Genomic DNA, 22,077 nt, shown 5'->3' with positions numbered 1-22,077 from the left:
AAAAAAAAAACCACCAAACAACAAAACAGTACTAAGGACAAATTTCTTCAGTGGAAATGGGAATGATCTTTTAAATGCTACTCTTCCTGATGTAAAAATGTCAGTGGCTCCTGGCTCCTGGATTCTGCGTCCCGCTTGTGCAGGAACTCAATGGAAGTCAGAAGTCCTGAGGTCTTTCTTCCAGTCACGAGACACTGTCCACCAGCTTCAGTTGCTGTTCTGATGCTTTAAAATGATTCAACTTTGGTGAGCGTAGCATTAAAAGAAAAAAAAAAAAAGAAAAAGAAAAAGAAATTAATTATTTTCCCTAGCTCTCTTGTGAAGAAAAAAAAAAAAAATTAAATGTTTACATTTTGCCCAAGGTTTCACAAAAAGACCACAATAAGTATGTCCTACCTGGGGCTTCAGATCAACCTCAGCTGCATTTCAGGCTACAGGAATTGCCCTGTCCAGAAGACTGGCCGCTCCTGTGGCAGAAAAAAGAACTGAATGCACAGCTTTTGTGTTATTGCCCCAGCCTTCCCAGTGTGCCAGTCAGCTTTCCCAAACTGAGCCTGATAATTACAGTGTTGTGTGTAACCCTGACTGTACTGGGAGTCTTCAGTGAAGCTGGACCAGCTCAAACATATATGACACAATTTTGTTCTTACTGAACTGCACAGATTATTAACTTCAATGGAAATAATCTCAGATGCTCTAAAAGTGTCAGAGGACAAATGGCGGCTCCCTCTAGAAAGGAGAGAAGTATTTTGGGAATGGGGCTTGCAGCCAGGCATTCCAGACTCCTCATGCTGGCCTTGGGCAAATTCTGTATCCTTGCTGCCTCGTTGTCCCCATGCAGCACAGACAGAATTGTTTTGCCTTCCTTCATTGTGGTGTGTGTGAAGATTAAATAAATCACCTGAAGATTATGAGCATTAAAGTTACTCTCATTTCATGCAAATATCAGGAGCCTATTGCTTCTAATCACGGCGCTGCCTTCCGATGTTTCAGTTAAAAATTCATCCTGGTAGGATGTTTTCTGCTGCTCTTATGGCTCTGCACTTCGTTGAGGGTTTTCTGATCCTCTTTACTAATTAAGAAACCTTCTACTTCATGTGAAGTTCTAAAGATTAATTTCATACTTCATGGTAGTGAGTCGACATTGCGAAATGCCAGGCTTTACAGCTGTCGGGGCTGTAGAAGTAGTCAGGGCTGAGAGCAAAAGCGCCCTGCTTGCAAGATGAACTGCTAAGCAGCATCACCAACTGGCCCAGTTGCCTGGTTTACAGAGGAAGCCAGCTGAGGCAAGGATGGGCTGGAAACCCAGATGCATCTCATTGACCTGGATGTGGCAGCTGTACCCTACTACCTGTGTTTAACCCACATTCTGGATATCTCTGGATGCGGTTTAACCTAATTGCTGAATATCCCCGCGCATTTTTGAACCCTCTCTCCATGCTTGTGAATACAATGTAAATGAGGCTACAGTGCTGTGCATTACCTGCGTGAAAGCAGGCTTTTAGATCCAGCAGTGTCATAACATAGTTACAAGATCAGACGCGATCAAAAATGTGAAATGACCCTGAAATGTTTTCTGGAGGCCAGCTTGTTCTTCCAGCGTGCTTGAACTTTTACGTTTCAGCAGTGTGAAAGCCAGTTTAGACATGAATTTCTTGTTACAGCGACATCATCACTGAATGATCACAAATGAGCAGTTAGCAGTTTGAAAGCACTCAAATTCTGAAATGTTTATTTAATGGAGCCAGTATCCTAACTAATGTCTGCTACAGGTCAAGTGAAAAAAATGTGATCACAAAATCGGATACAATAAAAGTACATACCAAATGCTACCCTGCTTTCTGATTTTTATGCTTATTTTCACTTTATCCTTGAAGCACTATGTATGAAAGCTCATCTTTATAAACACACACACTTTGTACCACTGTAGTTTCTGTGGTGTGCTACAACTGAAAACCCAGTTTTCCTTGTCCAAAATACTACTGTTTGTTCCTGCAGTCAGACATCTGTGAATGGAACAACAGGGTAAAATACCAGTTTGCCTTTCAACAAACAGAAATTTTGGGACATTTTTTGGCACCTTCTGAGGAAAAGACCACGTATATTCAGGAGCAGTCTGGATGCAATCCTGTGCAATAGGCTCTAGGATGGCCCTGCTTGAGCAGAGAGGTTGGACCACTGTGATGGTTCGGACTTGGCTCCCTGCCAAATGCCCAACTCCCCAGTAGCAGCCCCTCTCTTCCCCTCTTTCTACTTCCCCCAGGGCAAAGGGAAAAAACTATGCAAATTGAAGAACCCAAAAACCAAGCTAGTTATATAAAAAATATATTTTATGTATATTACAGTTAAGATGCTATGTACACAGCAAACGGGAATCCAAACACCCCCCGAAGGGATAGGGAAAGGGGAAAAAGGGACAAAAGGAAATAAAAAGGGACACCGAATAGATACGCGCAATCAAACCCGAGAACTAGTAAAATAACTAGTAAAACAAATCTCACCACGTCCCTTAGAAAGCAGGATTGGCAGACACTGCCAGCACTCTCCAAGCTTCCCCGTGGCAGGTCAGTGGATGCTGCAGGTCTCAGCCTTAGATAAGCGAGACCAACGCAGGGACCCACTGTTCCCGAACTCCGGCGGAAAAGAAGAAGAAGGAAGGCCGTTTCTCCCCTCTTATTTGTACCATGATTTGAGTAAAAATTGTATGGAATACTGGGAACACTGCCCCTTCCTTGGTTACAAACTGGTAACCAGGGAAGGTCTAGATTAAAACCACCACAACCAGATACTCCACTGTGTTCCCTTCCAACATGACCCATCCTGTGATTCTGTGCTGTGTGGCTAAAGCAGCAAACACTGATCACAAGTATGCAGTTCCTTTGCTAGTAGTCCATAAAGATCCACCTGTCTAACTAGATTTTTGGTAAAATGATTTGAGTAAAAAAGAAATGGGTTCGTTGGTCAAAAATGGGACTCCAAAAAGCACCTGACCTTGACGTTCTGCAATATGTAAACCCCACGGGACTGGACATACAGTGGTGTCAGTGGTGATCTTCACTGAAACTTTAGAACTAAACTAGTCCATGTCTCTTGCTCTGAATGGTGTGACAGTCACCATCAGCACTAGTTTTTGGGCAAAAGCCTGGAACCCCATGCGTCTTCCTTGGGAATATGGTAAGTTCAGCGAGGGGCAACTGCGACCTGCAAGTGCCAGCAGGGCTCTGGAGGCACCTGACCGAGGCTGTGAGACGTCTGGACAAGCATGTCAAAGTTTTGCCTCAGTTTGTTGTTGGAAATAGCTCTGTATGGCTTTCACATCATCACACATGGTGGTGAACCCAGGTCTTCCACACCCTTGGAAAGCTTTCTTACCCTTTTCTGATGTTTTAATGCACAAAAGAAATTGGGACTGAAGAAACAGCAGATCTGCTACAGCCAGTGTGACTCAGACAACTATGAATTTCTGTGCTGTTCTGGTGATCTGCTGTGTTTAAAAAAAAAAAAAAAAAAAAAAAAAAAAAAAACACAAAAACTATGATAAAAATTAACAGGGTTTCAATTATGAGGGATGTAACAGAGTTAGTTACCAGGTCTAGGCTTTCAAAAGGAATTTCTGTGGCTTATTTTAGTGTGTTGGGTTGTTTTCTGGTGGTGGTTTTTTTTTTGTTGTTGTGGGGGTTTTTTTGGTTTTTGTTTTTTTTTTTTTTTAATCTTTCTTTCTTGCTGCTTGAGAAAATTCACAGAACAGACTTATGTTATTTAAGAATGCTCAGTGTCTTTTTTGGAAGGAAGACCCAGACTGTGCTACATTACCATCAATGGAAATGAGAGTTAGCAGCCTAATTCGTTTGCAGCAGGGGAGATTAGAGCATATTGTGAATATGCTTTCGGTATATATACTGAGTTTCCCAAGGGTATCTCATCAACAACAACTTCAAAAGTTACTTTTATGCCACTTCCACTCAGCTGACAAGAACACTTGACATTTTGAGAAGGTTTAGAATAGAAAACATTAGCAGTTCGTGTTGATCATGTAACTCATTGGCAAAAACACTACTGTTTAAATATCATGTTCAGTCATCGCTGGATTGCAATCTAATGAGCGTAAAAGATGAGTACTTCTCAAAAGTGACTTGTTTTGTAACTTTTACAGTTACAAACTTGCAAAATGAAGAACCTGGACGTTTACTTCCCCTCAAATACCATTTCCAGGGACAGTGTCCTATTGTGCCTTGGAAAAGCATCTAATGAGCTGTAAATAAATAGTCAAGGTTCTGTGCTTTCTGCTCGGTGAAACCTCAGTGGGAAATTTTCATTATTGTAAACAGAATGAGTAATCTTGCTAATGGTGCAGTGACCACACATGTTCTGGATTGTCTTTGAACACCTCCAGTTCTATGGATATATTTAGCAATTATCAATGAGTAGTGTTCCAGGTAAGTCCTCCAGTAAAAGGAAACGTGATGTCCTCTTTCTTCCAGCTGACATAATTGCTGCTTGACTTTTCCTCTAATTAAACCAACTACTTTTTAGAATTCACTTTGGCATGGACCAGGGAGTGGGATTGCTGATGTCTTTAACTTGATTGTTTATTTAACTTCCCAGTACATAATCAGCTGTATAAAAATGACCTTCCCCTAAATATATCTCAGTGGCTATATTATACTAATGACTGCAACACGCATAAAGCCAAAACAAGCACTTTGCCAGTATCAACAGAAATTATGAAAACACAGTTTGCAGCAATGTATGAATTACTGCTGCCAGCTTGCAGTTCCCAAGTTAACTCCTGATGAAGTTATAAATTGCAACAATGAGGGCTGTTTCTATCTTGGGTCACACTGTGGGCCAATTTCTGCTGTCACAAGTGGAGACTAAAACCTTCACATTTGGATGGCTCTGTTCCTGTCCAACTGAACTCAAGAGTTATCCTTCCAAAAATCAAATAATGATGGTGTGAGATGGACAAAAAGGCATACATGGTAATTTTTGTAGTATGTTTTCAGGCAGTTCCGGTACAGAGGTGGAAGATAACCCGGTGACTCAGTCTGGAAGTTAATGTGCAGTTCAGAGCTTTGTTCACTAACAGGGAGGTAAAGGAAATCTAATTTCAAGCTCCATTGGAAATTGAGGGGAAGCAAACAATATCTGAGAGACAGCAAGGAAAACTGGGATAAGGAAGGGATAGGATAAAAATTAATGAGAGATGTAGGGGGTGGGGGAGAAATGGAATTGTTTATCTGAATCCTCCCTAAATGTCTTCAGAGACTTCATTCCAGACCATGCTAGTTTTGGCTTTTTAAAAACAAATCCTCTCTCTTATTTTAAATAAGGGTATGCTAGAATTAGAAGCACTTATCCAAACCATCCAGGCTTTAACTTTCAGGGCTCAGAAAAAATGGGACCTGGAACTGAAACAGCTTTGGTTTGGCTTTTAAACCAAAACCACCTTATTTTTTTTTTTCCCTGTAGTTAGACTAAAGCCTCAATCAGAGAACTAGCAGTGAATGTATAAAAAAAGCACACAGTATGAGAACAAAACACTAAACACTAAAAGAACAACTGCAGTTTATCTCCTTTGCTCTATGCAGTGCTGACTTAGGGAATACTGGAAAGATGGCAGGAATGTTTCCACCCAGAACTAGTTATGGAAGGAGGCAGGATCATTTTGGGAGCATGAAGCTGTATTAATGTAGTGGGAAGGCTGTCTCCACAGAGTTTCACTGATGTTACATCCCAAATCTATCCGTGATGCATAGCTTGCATCTTGGCTGAGAACAGCTGAAAGTCTGAAACCTTGTCTGTACCCTGTTTCACTTCATCACTTCGATTCATAACTGTGGTAATCTCCTGCCCTGTGAGTGTTTATAGAAGGCTTGTTCTCCAGGTTAAAAAACAAGAATTGCTTTCATTTGTCTGGCTTCTTCCAAGTTCCATCATTAATTGTAAATATATCTTAAAATCTTTTCTTACAAAATCTTTTGTTTGGGAACTTCACTGTTTAGAGGCCTGGGTAGCATCAAGTTTGCCAAAGGCCATGTTGTCCAAGGGGAAGAAGATCCAGGATGAAATGCTTTTCTTCTTTTCCCCCTTGTGCAGTAATGCCTCATCGCTGTTATTACTTGCAAAAGGGATGATCTTTCTATTATCAGTATATCTCCTGTACTGCACTTTCCACATTTAATAGCTGTCAAAAGAAATAAATTTTAAACATGTTTTCCCACAGATGAGTTCGGATTAACTCCCTCTCAATCTCTAAAATCTTCAGGATTTTTTTAAGAGTAATTTGCCAGGACTTTTTTTTTTTTTTTAAGTTTCTGGAGCACAGAAAGCTTAGCTATTCTAATCATAATGCAAGCATTATGGAAATAATACATAATGAGAATATTCCCTATGAAGATATGCCCACTAACAAACAAATTATGTGGAAAAAATTAGGAATATCTTAGAAAAATTCCAGGCAATCTTAGTGCATTTGTCATGAGATAAATCTCCATTTTATGAGCATTCCTCTTGTCCTTTCCAGCTCTTTTCATCATCTTGTCTGCAGTGTTTTGTTAGAGAATGGTTGCAAACTATTTTGTGTTTTCCAGGAAGAATGTGAAAGGGTTGTTGCATCTATCCCTGAAGTGTCTTGGTCAAAGCTTTTACTGGAGAGAATAGAAGTCATATATACTTCAAACACTGTCCTGCACAAGGTCATTTGGATGCTCTAGGACATGCCTTGAAACAAAATTGCAGCACAAAATTGTAAAACCTACCTAACAACAACTTCCTCACCGTGGAAAACATCTGTACAGAACGATGGTTTGTACAGAACAGTGATTCAATATTAGTGTAATTTCCTGTAAGAGGGAGCCAAATTTTAGGACACCACATAGGAGACAAACATCTGCTGACTCACCCTCATCTTGCTTCACATTTGTGTATTACAGTATCTCTGGTCAGCATCAGCCTTGGGTTGCTGCTGACACATCTGTCCTGCTCTAATCACCCTCTGTGGAAGGGGCTTGCACCCAGCACAAGTGAGATGTGAAGACAGGTGAAATGTCCACCTGCTCTTCTACAGTCTTTTTTCCTATGCAGGAAAGTCTGTGGTTTGGGTTATGTTGCTTTGGTTTTTTGGTATTTTTTTTTTTTTATAGTTTGAATTAACATCACAGGTAGACTCATGGGTGGGTATACATCCACTACATATATTGCTCTAAGAACAGGTGGGAATAGTTGTAGGGACTCATTAGTTTTATTGTTCCACCGTTGCTGCCAGAAAATTGCATGCTGCTTTTTCCCCGGCCTATTTTGAACTGGAAGCGCTGCCAGAAGCTTACCCACTGTTTTCACATAAGCAGTCTGTGATCTGAGAGGTGGGAGTTTTGGGGTGGCACATCCCTCCACTCGCATCTCTGTGGGTGAACCAGAGCCATTTGGTTTAACCTGGAGAGGGGGGCTGTTGAGATTCTCCGGGGAAGGAGAGCAGCAGGGGTGGTACAAGGCAGTAAAGTGTGGGATTACCTGATGGCTTACCTCCTCGAGAAACCAGGGTCGCTCACCAGAACTGGGAAACAGTTACTCCAGTCTACGAGAGAACTGACACAGAGAAGAACTGTGAGGAAGGGACCTCAGACATTGCTTCTATTTCTGCCTATCCTCTTTTTTTCTGCTCCAAGTGTTGAAGCGTGCTGTCCTTCTGGCTTACAGCGAAATTTCCACTCAAAAGTGAAGCATCTAAATCTATGATGGTCTCAGGGAACAGAATGTCTTGTGGAAGCTCAGTGTCGCCTTAGCTGAAGAGAGTGGGGGTGTTGGGTTTGGGGACATGTGCTTCTGTGTTGCTGATGTGTCTTGGTGACTCAAAAACCTTCAGGTGTGACCATTCCCAGGGAGTGGAGCGGGTCAGCTTGCTGGGGGGACCATGAGCCATCCTCTACTGTCCCATTTTGGTGGCAGAGGGGCTGGGAGTACTGCCTTAGAACATCATTCATTGACCTGTTTTTTCTCCTAGAAAGGAGAAAAGTTCACCCAGGGAGGATACCAGAGTTTTTGGAAGGACCCCATAGTAATTCCTGGACTAGGGCTCTGCACACCACTGCAACATAGGAAAGACAAAGCTCTTAGAGAGCACTTAGAGGAGGGCAAAGAAGATGGTGAAGGGCCTTGAGGGGAAGATGTATGAGGAGCAGCTGAGGGCACTTGGTCTGTTCAGCTGGAGGAGACTGAGGGGAGCCCTCACTGCAGCTACAACTTCCTTGTGAGGGAAAAGAAGGGGCAGGCACTGATCTCTGCTTTGGGGTGACCAGTGACAGGGACCCAAGGGAATGGCTGAAGTTGTGTCAGGGCAGGTTTAGGTTGGATATTAGAAAAAGGTCCTTCCCCCAGAGGGTGGTTGGGCACTGAACAGGCTCCCCAGGGCAGTGGGCACAGCACCAAGCCTGACAGAGTTCAAGAAGCCTTTGGATGATACTCTCAGGTCCTTGGTGTGACTCTTGGGGATGGTCCTGTGCAGGGCTAAGAGTTGTACCCAATGACTCTTGTGGTCTCTTCCAGTTCAGCATATTCTGTGACTCTGTGATTCTGAGAGAGGAAATGTAAGATGCTATTGGGTCTTGGCCTGAGAGTGGAAGAATATGTAGTAACACTAAATCTAGTTTGTCTCTGTGTGTAATGTTCTTTGTTGTGCTAGATAATTTAGAGAATTACAAACTGCAGTCATGAACAAACAAATCAGAGCATTGCTGCAGGCAGGGGGAGAGTACAATATGCACATGTGATGTTAAATAGTAAATAATGGGATGTTGTCTTCATGGTATTGTGGCCACATGCTTTGCATGGAGGACTTAAACGTTCACTGGAAGTAAAATCCATTAGGAAAGGCAATTGTTGGCCTTATCCAAGCCAGAGCATTGAAAATGGGCTGTTTCCTTCTCCAGGCATTCCTTTTGACATGACAGAAACTCCCCCCACCACAGCTTTAACACAGGAACATGCTGATGTAGTGCTTTCATTTCAGTAGACAATTTTGTATTTTGGGATTTGTTGATGTAATTCTGCTGCCATCTTAGTGCAGACCCCCAATTTGATCTTGAATTTTAGGGAATGGAAAATCCTGATAAACATCCGGGCTGCTGTGAATGCAGAGGACAAAGCCTTTGTAGTAAAATGTCTCTGACATACGCCCGTGAGAAGTGTTTGATGTGCTGTAAAAGACATCTGTCTGAAAAAAAAAAAAAAAAAAAAAAAGTTTTTCCTCTTTGGCTTTGTTGAGCAGACTATGGAAGTAAATGACACAAAGTAACCCTTCTTTTCCTTCTCCTTCTGGCCCCCTTTTTGTTTGATCTTGCGGTGATGTGATAATGGTGAGCCTGTAACTTGAAAGTAGTTTCTGTAAAGACTTATAGCATGAACAGAGGGGGTTTTATTTTCTGCTGCTAAAGTATGATCTAGAGATTAGACCTGTTTAGAGAGAGAAAACTGAGCAGCCTATTTCTTCCTCTGTCACTGACTTGCTGCATCAAACTGCGCAAGTCACTTAACTTCTCTGTGCCCTGGACCTTTGCTGTGTACTGTAGCATTCAGCTCTCGTGCTAAGAACAAATGTTTTGCGGGGCTTAACCATAAATGATTGCCTGTATGCTAATTAGCCTCAGTCAGTGCAAAGAGTGCAAAGTTTATGACACTTGTTTTCAACCTTTACACCAGTTCAGGGGACACGAGGGCTGGTTTTTTATTTAGTTTTGGTCACAGCTTGCGGGGGGGAGGGGGGGAAGGAGAAGGAAGGAAACACTGAGATCTGCAGGGGAGTTGAATGCAATGGCACAGATTGTAGGCTGATGGGAATTTCTGGGCTCAGGGCTGTACTTTACAAAGGATGCTGGCATCAGGGAAGCATTATTACAGTGTTTTATATTGGCCTGGATGAGTTTAAACAACCAGCTGAGCTATTAGCAGCAATGTACACAGTGCAGGCCAACCTTCCAAATAAGTCCTGTGTCTCTCACTGGCTGCACGTGACTCTTGGGCACCGGGATTTTTTGCTGTTTGCTACTCAAACTAGTTCGAATAACGCTAGCTGAGGTATGCTGGCCTCCTCTCACAGCTGCAGTTTGGAGATGGTGCTTGCTCGTGGGCTCCAACTGGCAAATGGAGAAGCCAGGTCTGTAGTCTGCCAGTGTGCCTGCATCTGCACCAATGCACAACCCGCCGAAAAGCAATCGGCTGGCCGAGCCCTCCAAATACCAGGGTAAAGCTGTGTCAACAGTTGTCTCCCTGACAACCCTGTGAGCGCTCTCACACGTGGAAGAAACTGGTCAACATCAGTCTAGAAGGAAAAAAAAAAAAACTTGTGGAAATCCCTCTCCTCTCTAGGCAAGGCTGCAGTTTTGCCATCCTTAAAGAGAGAAAGATGTCAGGAATGTCCCATTTTGTGGCAACGCTAGGAATTTTATCTGTGAGTAGATGCAAAGGACACGTGATTAAATCAGGGGTACAGGAGCAATACAATGCTATCCTGTGTGTGAAAGCAGGCTCACACCAGTTCTGCATTTTGTATACAGGCAGCCTAAGAGAAGAGTCTCTCTGCTGCAAATGTCTGCAGTCTGTGTCCCTGGAGAATCAGCTGGAGTTGAAGTAAACTTTCAAATGTTGCATGCTTCTGTGAGGGAAACAGGAAAGCTGCCTCCTCCCAGGGTATCAGGGGGGAAACCCAGGAACAAATACATTAACAGGCCTTGTATGGTGAAATGTGCTATATTATTTTTATTCCGATGCGCCTGAGAAAGAAGCAAACTCCCTAAATTTCCCAGCGTGACAGAGCAAAGCAAACCCCATGAATCCCTCCAGCAGTTGCAACAGTGTTCTTCTTGCCCTCTGCCCTTTGTCCTTCTAAGGAAAAATGTTGGGTGGCATACAACATTTGAAAAGTTAATGATAGGGTAGCTGTTAAAAGCTAAGACTTGCAGCTTTGGGTTGCAGGAGCAGACAAACAGGAGGGCAGCCTGTTCATACCACATGTCTGAGAGTACCTTATTCAGGGAAGCACTGGCAGACTATAAAGTACTCTGTTAATTATTGTTGACATTGCATAGAGAGCTTCGTGCTGTTCTTTCTCTGCCTGCTTTGACTTAATTTGTTTGAGAAAGTACTTTTTCTGTGCTGCAGATTATGTAAATTCATATACTCTACTGCACTGACAGATGTGTCTTTGTTTTAGAAGGAGCCATTATTTTTTTCAGGGCTGAGTGTGAATGGAGCATTTCACATTGGTGGCTTCCAAAAATATTTATAAAGTGAAGCTGAGCAGCTCAAAATATTTTGCCCTCCTACACTGACATTCACAAGCCTTTATAGCAGTGTTATCAAAAGCATTTGCAGTGGAATGTGCATGAGTCGGCCACAAAGACTGGGTTAGTCAACAAATGACTGAAGGCACACATTTTAGTCAGCTCTCCCTCACACGGTGTGTAGCAGAACCCAGATAACACAACTGGGCAACAACAGGGCAACTATTCCATACTGTGGGCAAGAGACTATCTTATAATGATCCCTCACTTTCACAACTCCTGCATATCTGAGGAAACAGGATGAAGAAGTAGAAAGTGACCAAAATTCCCCTTTCTTCCTCTTTCTGCCAGTAGAGCACAGTTTGACTGTTCACTGACTGCCACAGGCAGTGCTTGTTCTGAGGCTGGATAGCTGCTCATGACTCTGATAGTCTGGCTGTGAGTAGTGGCATTGTCTGCCCTGCACATTTCCATTCCACTTCCACTGACCAATGCCGAGGTGTCCTTCAGCTTATCCTCCCACTCACTGGTGCTTCCTGAGTATGCCGCTAAGAAATGAAGCATGCTGCATTCACGTGAGTAGAGAGAAATGCTCCCTGCATAAATGCATCAGACTTACTCATAAGTTTCACTATAAATTAAAATTACCTCTCTGCCAATCGAGTGTGACGATTTCCACAGTCTTCACCACTGTATTGAAACCATGGTTCCCCACGTATTTCTTCCCCCAAGGAGTCATCCAAGAGAACTACACCTGCAATCAGTGCCCTCCAGCTGCAAGCAGAAGAGAGTGACTGACTAACTTCATTAGCACAGGGAGGATAAATGACACGCAGGGATTTGAACAACAAAACCATATGTATTCCCTGCCCACTCTCACCTTCGTCCATTTCCATCTTTAAATTTTTTAAAGTATATAATACATAGCAGCAAGTCCAAGGAATTCTACTTATAAGCCCGCTCCTTTGGCTTTGGTCAGCCCATCCCTGTCCCAAGGAACGGGGAGCACTGGGGCTACATAACCACAATGAAACACTGATTCTCCTCACCTGGCAAATGAATAGAAAAGACATTTTAAACAGTGTGAAGTCTCTCTAACTGGATTAGTATAGCTGGAGCTCAACAGCAGGAGGAGGGAGGGTCTGTCCTACAGAGTCCTGCCTTCCTAAATATGAGCTTGAGATGATGAACAAAAGGTGAGCTGTTTTACTCAACAACGAAAGGAACTCCAGCTAATTCCCCTTCTTCATTTTTTAGCAGATAAAATATCACTCTAGTATGCCCAATGATTGCACCCTGGGTAGGATGTTATTTCCCTTCAATGGGTATAGAAGTTTCTTTCCTCATAATCCTTGCATTGTTTGGACACAATCCTTTTTTGTACATTTGCATTTTTCCATTGTTAATGATCATTTTTTTAATTGCTGATGACTGTGTGACCCTTTTGTTGTCTATATGCAGTGTTAATTCTGTGGTATTTAGGCATGTCAAAATGAAGCCTGTCTCAGCTGAAGATGATTTTCAGTGGAGATCAGTCGTGGATTTCCTTCTTTTTCTAGTTAAGAGCCACATATTTTGGGTTTTTTGGTGCATTTTGGAGACTTGTGCATTGAAGTTACTTCTCAAACTTTGAAATAGGAAAGAATTTCACACTTTCAAGCATGTATTGCCAACTAATTTCTATCCTGTTTCTTATAGCTTGCAGCAGGTGAAAAAGCAGTAATGGGTGACAAAAACTGCAATAAAAGAAAGAAACATGGAGAACAGTAACAGTAGATATGTGTGGTGTATACCATGAAGTATTATTTTCTGTTAATGAACTTGTAGCTTAATTTAAAAAAAAAAATAACCAAAACAAACAGCAACAAGACAACAAACTCAATTTTCCCCATTGGTCAGCACAAAGTAAGAGAATACTTATAATTTTGATTAAAATATTATTAAAGAAGCTACTCCTGTAGTATTTTGTGAACTTAGTTTGAACAGAAATGAGATACAGAGTTTGCCTCTAAATGTAACCATGGTGAGGGAAGCGGGAATTAATATGACAGATCATTTCAGACTATCTGAAGAACTGGGTTATAGGGTTGACAGGGGTGTTCTTCTGGCACGAGGTAGCCCTCCAGATGAAGGGTGACATGTATCTGTGCAGAAGGCATTTGCTTTTGATGGCCAGGCCACGACTGTGAAGTAGGCTTCCTCTCCTCTGGGACTTTATCTCAGATTTCACCAGCTCCTACTGCGAGTGAGGAGCACCTTTCTTTGACCTTGGCGTTCCTGGCGTTAATGTTTGGGAGCATGCAAAATCTCAAAACAAACACTCCTCTCCTCGGGGGAACAGATAAGCGAAGCAAGCACGTGACAGATGATAGTGACGTTAATTAATGCATGACTGGTTCGCACGTATATTCTGCTCTCACTGAAGTTTATGAGTGGCTGCGGAAGAAAAACAGGTCACGTAATCACACCGAGGCGCCGGATGCATTAGTGAGCAGGTACACAAGCTTGACACAAACACAATGTTTAAAGATGCTTGATTTCCCAAGAAAGCCCCGAGCTTGCATGCAGAAGTCTTGCTAGAGCTTCCAGGCTCTGCATAAACTCTGTTTCAAAAAAAAAAAAAAAAAAAAAAAAATCACCTTCCACCCAAAAAAAGTACAAATGAGGTTTTGCAACCGGCCCATGAAATGTTCATCGTCGCATTGCAACATGGTGACTCTGTCTTGAGAAAGCCTTTTTTTTTTGGAGAACATTGCTTGGGGTTGCATGCTTGTGCTCGGTAGGTTTATAGCCCCTTGTGTGAACCACCTTTAATTGAGAAGGGCCTTGCCACTGTCCCCCATCATGTGGGGACAGCACACAGGTGTGTAATATCCAACTGCATGGACAGATAGGAGAAACAGGAACTGGACAAACTGGTTATAGAGGCTTAGTTAGGGGCTCCCTGGCGCTGGGTCTTGTTCAGGCAGGCTATGAAACCTGCTGCGACAGAATGGCTTCCACTGGAATGGGCCTTGCACTCTCTTTTTTTTCTTTTTTTTTTTTTTCTTTTTTTTTTTAATCTTCTCCCACCCCTAATTTTTTTTGTCCCAATCCCTTCTCCCCATTTTCATATATAGCGTTCTGTTTGAAAGAATACACTGGCAGCGCTGAGCGCCGCACTGGAGGGAGGCCCCGACTAAAGCGGCTCCAGATGTGGTGGAGCTGGCCAGGCTGTGTGCACCGAGGAGCAGAGCCTGGCTCTCCGGCTGGGAGCGGGCACCCATGTGCCAGGCGACGCACGTGGCTGGCTGCCACAGTTACTAACCTAGTATTAACTGCATTAATCGTGGGCATAAACAGTGCGCAGTGCCAAGCATGTCACAAGCTGATTATAAAAGCCGCGGTGTGGGCAGAGTTTCAAATTGTGCTTCACTTTTAATTTCCAAGCGCCTTTCCCTGCCCCCTTCCCCACCCCCCCTCCGAAATTCCTTGAATGTGTCTGTGTGTTTACGAAAATACAAACGTGTACCGGAGCGGCGGGAGCTCCCAGGTTGTAAATACCACGAGTGTACCTGTGGATGGCTGGGAGGGAACTGTCCGCAGGCGCCTGGAGTCGGGGCGGGAGCGCCCGCAGCCCCCGGCGAGGGAGAGCCCCTTCCCTCTCCCCATCCCTCTCTCTCCCCTGCCCCCTCCCCTCCCCATCCCGTCCCGTCCTGTCCCGCTCTGCCGCTGGGCGCAGCTGACCTACTTTTTCTGCATTTCTCCCCACACTGCCCAGACCACTCCCACGCACGGGGCTCGGCGGCTTTTAACCCTTCGGAGCGCAGCAGCATCAGCATCAGCATCCCCTCATCCCGCTCTGGTCCCGGGGGCCGGGGCCGAGGGGAGCAGGGGGGAGGTGGCGGCTTTGTCGGGCCGTCCCTGCAGCACCACCCATGGCGAGTGTGCGGACCGCATCCCTCTGGGCCGCGATTCCTGCTCGCTCGGCTGCTGCCCCAAGCTGCCCTGGGGTTGGTGTCCACTCGGCCGCCAGTGACTCTCCCCCGCGATCCTCTCAGTAGCGAATCTTTAGCAAAACAAAGAGTGTTTCGAATTTCAGTGAAATTCACAGAAATGGTGCTGTTGCCGTCTCTGCGCGACGCAGCCCCACCTTCCTGGAACGGCACAGGTCATCAAAGCGTTTTGGAAAGGCTCTGCCCTTGGTGGCTGATGCTCTGGAACTTTGTCTGGGAAAGGCTGTATGATTATGGTGACAACATTCGTCTGGCGCAGCTTACACTGAGTGCTGGCTTAGTGTAAAGAGCACATGTTAAGTGCTTTGCATTTGGCCATGTGCTTAAGAGTGGTCAAATGGTGCTCAGTGTGATATTCAGCTGGTAAATTTTAACTCGCTTTTGGATTGTGATTTACCTCTCTGAATTTCTGCTGGAACACTGGGGTCTCTTTTGCTCGTTTTAGAAGAATGTTAGAGGAAAATCCCTTTAGCTGCACAGAAGGCTGAAAAGGGAGAAGATAATGCTCCCACATTTTAAAATACAAAGCTCTTCCTAAACAGGCCAGAAGTAAAATGTGTTGGAATTAAAAATTTGGCTTGAGTGTGCACCTTTTAGGTACAAAAATATTTGCTTATTTTGAAAAGTTCTTTCTTGGTTTTAGCAAAGGTTATTGGACAACTACAGAACTTGTCAGCAAAGCATTTCCTCAAGTATATAAACATGTCTGAGTATACAAACAAATTGCATTCAAGTACATGCAGATAAGGAAATGGGCAGTTTTCTCCTGAAAAAGTTAAAGCTTCTGTGATGCAGCTAGAAAAACTTGGAACAAGAGCAGAAGTGCTGGGAAACGAGTTTCTGGGCAGCATGGATTTCGTAGGTCCAGGACCAATGGGCGACCATGGAATAATCAAGCTCTGTGGGCACTCTGACCCTGGAGTAAGGCCCAGGGGTCACTCTTTTGGCTGTGTATTGCTGAAGGATGGTGGGAATAGGCAGTGGCCCCTGTTTGTGTCCTAGAGGAAGGCTACTCAAAACTTCGGTGAGAGCATTCTGTGTTTTGAGAGTGCACTATTTTGTGTGCTTAGCTGTGCTCCATTGCTTTAAGATGTTTCCCACTGAAGATATCTTGGATGCCAGTGGTTGCTGGCCTATTTGTAACCTGTGTTTTGCAGAAGTTTTATTCTGAGTGTGCTAAGTGGAGAGTTGCAGGGATATCTGGGCATGATCTTCCCCCTCCCACAAAGGAGGCACCTTCAGTCAAGCTTTGGGCTATCTAACGGTGTTGGATTATCCTTAGCTCATGTAATACTGCCCTGCTGTTAAGGGTAATAAATAAATCCCCTACTGACTGTCAGATCTTTCAGCAGCCTGGATAGGAATAAGTGCTAGGTGTCAGTGAAAAGGCCGAGGCCCTTGGCCGGGCTTTAGGGTACTGTCCATGAGATACTGGAGTAATTCCTGGAAAAGTAGGATTTGAAAAAGCAGTTATAGGTATTTGTTTATTGAATTGGGTCAGGGTGCTGCTGCTTCCCATCTGTCTTTCTCAAAACACAGAATGAATATTGGGTTGCAGATAACTGTGACCCAGAAGTATCAATTAAAGGGACTACTGGGTACAACCAAGGACAACTCTCTACCTCCTTTGCAGTTGTCTCTCAGCAGCTATCCTGGTTAACAGATGGTTCAGTCAGTGTCTGTTTCTTTTTGTGTTTGTTTTCAAGCAGCTGTATACAAGTTGCAGTGAACAGGAATGTGCAGGGAAAACGAATTTGCACTTCACACAGGGAGTAAATTTTAGGTGTCCATCCAACCAGAAAAGTAAAGATTCTGCAGAGTAATCTGTAGGCAAAAACCTCTCAGCTCAAATTTAGTGATCAGTTTACTATCACAAAGTGATCTCTAGTTTTCTTTTACAAACACAAATTATTTTTACATCATTAATGATTAAGTCAAAAGTGAATAATGACTGCAGGAGTTGGTCTTAGTGACAGAGTTCATAGGATAAACTTACTAAGGGGAATTTTTTGCGGGTTTTATGTTAACCCAGAGAATCTGTGGTATGGGAAGTAAAAGTGATGTTGAATGAGTGCCACCAAGTGTCTCCTGCAGTATATGAAAGCCCAGGTCTTAAGTGGAAGAAAAAACAACATTACACCACAAAGTTTTGTAGTTTTGAGAGGAAAACATCTCAGAGGCAGCAAATTCTGTCAGAGTGAGAGAAGTTAAAATTATTATTCCACTGGAGATCTGAAAAAGGTAAAATGTCTGTGGTAAGGGGGGAAACACAGACATAATACTGAGTATCCCTCCAGTTTGTCTACCTGTTCTATTTTGTGTATCTTCTGAGTGAGTGCTCGACATTCACACTGTGCAGTATTTGTGGCTGCGCTGTGTTGTACCAGATGATGGTGTGATACAACTGTTCTATCCTGAGCAGGGCTGGCAGGTATCACAGGACCCAACATAAGTTACAGATTTGGCAACTGACATCTCCACTCTGGCCTTCCCTCTGCTGCTGTTGATCCCAGTGCCAGCCATATCAATAGATGCAGTGGGGGCAAGGCCGAGACCTGTGTGCACGAGACTCAGAGATTAAACAAACAAAACAAGATAAGTGTTGTCAGATGTCCTACAAGATGGTTTCATCCCAGGTTCTCTGTAGATTAAAATGTTCTGATGGATCTTTAGATTTTCACCTGAGTGTGACTAAAGAAGGAGGATTTATATCAGTCTTACAATTTTCGGAATGTCAGTTGGTTCAAGCAATGTTCTGGTGAAACAGAAGAAGGGGAAGAGGCTAGGACAAGGGCCTAGCCAAAGAGACTGCTTATTGCAGGGTTCTGGTAATGTACTTATTTGGAGACGGCAGAAATGTTCTAGGTCAAAAGTATGCTGAAACCTCCATACAGAATTTGAACCTTTTTTAGCTGAAATATGTTTGCATACAGATAAACTGATCAGTGCTGTGATGGCACTGCACGGAACCCATTAAACTTGGGGGAGTGCCAGAGAGCAAAAGAGAGCACCAGACAGTTTGGGGAGTCTGGGCAGTGAGTGAGCAGCAGCAGAGTTTCTCCGTTTAATCAGCAGCCCATTGCATCTACCAGGGCCTTTCCACAGAAGTTAATGGGTGAACAGCCTCCTGCTGGCACAAACTTTCCATTGTAGCACTCTCTGTCCTGCTCTGTTTTACTATTTCACTGAAAATTAACTTGAAAGAGTCATGTTTGCCACTATCTGAGCACACTGTAAAAAACCCTCACCTTTGAAACCGTTTGTAACTCTTCTTTGCATGATGAAGGGTGAAACTGTAAAGCACAGAGACAGAAATCGATGTAGCAGCCTTGAACTATTTGGAAGGACTTTCACTGTTTGCATGGGTGATGTATATTTTGTGGTAGCCACGGTGTCCAAAGGGGGCAATGCTCAGGTCATTTGGTCTCACTACATGTGAAATTTATGCTATTGATTTGGTGTTTATCAGTATGCAGGGCTTTCCAAGCACCACTGCATGGTGTGCTGGATAACTAGACTGCCCTCTGTGTGTGGATAGGTAAGACAAAAAAAATGTGAGAAGTGCCTTTGTAGGTTCATATACATGCCTAAGCTATGGTTTAGTCAAAACTAAACATCTATACAGAACACTGAGTAATTAGCTGTCCTTTTCCTCTTGTGTCCTTGCCAAGCACAATAGACAGAGTTATCAGTATTCTTGCCAGTAATTCAACTATTATCTCAGTTTAAAAGTATTTCATTGTTTCTAGAACAGGTTTTAATGTACTGGAGAAGATTCCTGTCAGGCTGTGCTATCTGGGCACGATCTCACCATTCATACAAAAGGAAAAATAAAAACTTCTCTGAAATGTCCAACATCACTACAGCCCTAGAAGCACTCTTGGGTGAACTGAATGGGCGCAAGTGGCAAACTAAAAGTGTTGCCAAGAAACAAATCCAGATGCTTCCAGATCTTATGGGGATAAAAAAAAAAAAAAAAAAAAAAAAAAAAAAAAAAAAAAAAAAAAAAAAAAAAAAAAAAAAAAAAAAAAAAAAAAAAAAAAAAAAAAAAAAAAAAAAAAAAAAAAAAAAAAAAAAAAAAAAAAAAAAAAAAAAAAAGGAGACACACACCAAAGCAGACCAGAAATTTCCAAAAGGAAACTATTAGATAGATATTTTTGTGTTAGCCAACAATGCTAGTTTACTAAATAAGGAAATAATAAGGAAATAAGAGCTTTGAGACCCAGTACAATTCATAAAGATGAATGAGATGGTTCTCCAGAGGAAAAGGTTTGCAGAGGACCTGAACTCAAAGTAAAACTTCTACTTTAATAATGTCCACAGAAAGCCACTTAAACAATTTTGTGACTATTATCCCATGTTTTTCTTAATAGAATTGTACCTTTAGATATCTTCTTAAAATATTTTTTTCCCAAACCAAATAGGAAAATTTTTTTATTACAGAGAATTATGTTAAAATGTAAAAATAATTTTAAATAATTACATGACACAGAATTTCCCTCTTCCGACAATGAAAATATTTCCATTTTTAGCTAACAGCAACAACTAAAAATGTTTATTTTATTGAGGACATCTTTACTAACACCACTCTAATTGATGCTTATACAATTTCTTTTGAAGTATTTCAGCTAAAGGCTTTTGGAGTGGACTCTGAAATACTGATTCATAGGGAAGAAGATAGTTATTTTGACTTTTTTTTACTCTAAGGTTTATTGTACCTTGCTTTGACTGTAGGGTGAAAAAAGTTGGCATTCTTCAAAGAGCAGTTTCCTTTTATTAAAACCTGCAGCCAGAGAAACACAGCTTTCATTGTGCTTTATGCTGTCTGAGTCATGTTCTCAATGGATGATTGATCAACACTTTGTCAAGCCTGGACATGGCAAACTACAAAAGCAACATAATGAATGGAAGTTAGAATGTGTTTCAAAATGTAGCTCCATCTTTATGTTCAAAATGAAGTAAAATATTCCACCCGCATCTCAAATCCAAGATAAAACTACCAAGTTAAACATGACAAAGTTTAATTTAAGATTATTCTCTGTCTGACATGTAGACATTAAAGAGAAAGTCTAAAGGAAACCAAGACAGTTCAGTAACTGGACCATGTTGCACTCGAAAATGTCACCTTTGCGTTTTAGCATCTTGAAAAATAAAAAGAGAAGTGACATTATTTGATCACATTGCTGGGCTAAACTGAGTCTCCTCTTTCTACCTACCTCAGTCCAGATCTTCAGGGACAGTGTCCAGAAGGAAGTCCTGTCTCCTTGAATACGCAGTTCTCGACTTTGTGATTTCCTCCTATATTAAATCTTCTTCTTTAATTATATTTTCCTTTATTTTTTAAGAAATGGCACCTGGAGATATGATGATATTCTTCCTCCTTTAGAAGATTTTTTTTTTTTTAATCCTCCAGCTCCTAACCTCATATCTCATACTCCTTCACAGGGTGAGTACTTGCATTTGTCTTCAGTCCTATGTGTGTTTTTGTTTTGGACTATAGGTTCTCTGGGATAATTCCTTTCACAAAAAAAAAAAAAAAAAAAGGGGGTCAGAGTGATCTTCACTAGGTTGTTAAACACGATACCACAGTAAATAATGAATAACTGCAAACTTTTTTTTATCTATAGTAGTAAAGCTGAATTTTAGTGTGACTGTTACTTGAAGTAGGGATGACAATACTTTACAACAGGCAGCTGCCATTAACTGGGGGGCCTGGTAGTAACACCTTGTGATGAATGTCCCCCAGGAGTAGCAGTTTCAAAGGCACCCATGGCAGAAACCCAGTGTTTTGTTTTAAATACTTCTTCTGGTCGATGAATACCAGTGTCCTAGCACCAAGCCACGTGCCTCTTACCATCCATCACGTGCAACTTCGACAGGCTCTTTGTTAGATGATGTGATTAATTACACGGCTGTGCGTGGGTCCTGGGCCTGACAGGGTAGCCCAGCGTGCCACTGGAGTGATGGAGAGCCCCAAGAACCCTGTGAGAGTCCCTGCCCCATCCTCCTTGGGCTGCTCCAGGAGCCATCTACCAGAGAGATCCACATTGTGCATATATTTGTGTGTATTTCCCGCTAACTGACTGCTCTCCCGACTAGCCAGCAAGGGAGCAAGGATGAGGTTGACACTGTTTGTGTTTGCATGAGGGCTGAGCATGCCTCTGTGTGTGGTTGGCCTTTTGGGCATGTACCTGTGCTTAGCCTCACAGCCAGCTGGACTGGGGAACACGGGGTCATGTCAGTCTGACCTATCAGGCCACCAGCTCTGCCAAACCCAAAGTTTCACAAAGCCTTTGCACATCACTAGGCTGGTGTTGACAGAGAAAGCGACAAAAACCAGCAGTTCCAAGATATTTCAGGTGTCTTCAAAATAGCGTGTCTGAAAGCTTAAAAAACAAATGTCTGTTTATATGTTTTGTTAAAAACTTTAGGTTGTATGTACTGGTATTATACTCTTCTGTCTTGATCAATAATAACTTCTTTAATAAGTGGTGTTTCAAATGAATGGCGATTGTTCCCTTCAATGTGTGCTCACAGGAAACCCGTCAGAGTTTTCATTGGCCAGCTTAACTTTCCTGTATCCCAAGAAGTCACATGCAAGAAAATCCCTTGATAAAGTTGAGACGCACAGCATTTTGTTTGGTGGATACTGTTGCCCCCTGGAGGCCATTTCTCAGTTATCACAATATTAGATTGGAACTTAAATTAAAACTTAGAAATGTTTGCTATTGTAAACAAAATATTCCCTTTAGCGATTAAAAATATTGTGACTTTAATTAAAAGGGTTTATGAGCTTATCAGAGAAA

At 42.5% G+C, this 22,077-nt stretch overlaps 1 long non-coding RNA gene across 1 annotated transcript; it reads right to left on the bottom strand.

Annotated features, from left to right (window-relative positions):
• Positions 1-3,378: 3,378 nt before the first annotated feature.
• On the bottom strand, positions 3,379-15,138 carry LOC114062058. Its single transcript, XR_003572306.1, has 3 exons — positions 15,007-15,138; positions 11,925-12,050; positions 3,379-3,484 (listed from the first exon to the last, which is right to left on the bottom strand). It is a non-coding gene; the product is annotated as an uncharacterized LOC114062058 (long non-coding RNA).
• Positions 15,139-22,077: the final 6,939 nt, after the last annotated feature.

Source organism: Empidonax traillii, unplaced genomic scaffold (assembly GCF_003031625.1).
Source record: "Empidonax traillii isolate 1590-97213 ecotype Southwest subspecies unplaced genomic scaffold, ASM303162v1 scaffold2:size4533513, whole genome shotgun sequence".
Lineage (NCBI taxonomy): Eukaryota > Metazoa > Chordata > Aves > Passeriformes > Tyrannidae > Empidonax > Empidonax traillii.
The sequence above is the reverse complement of the archived record's forward strand: the minus strand, read 5'-3'. Positions and strand labels throughout refer to the sequence as shown.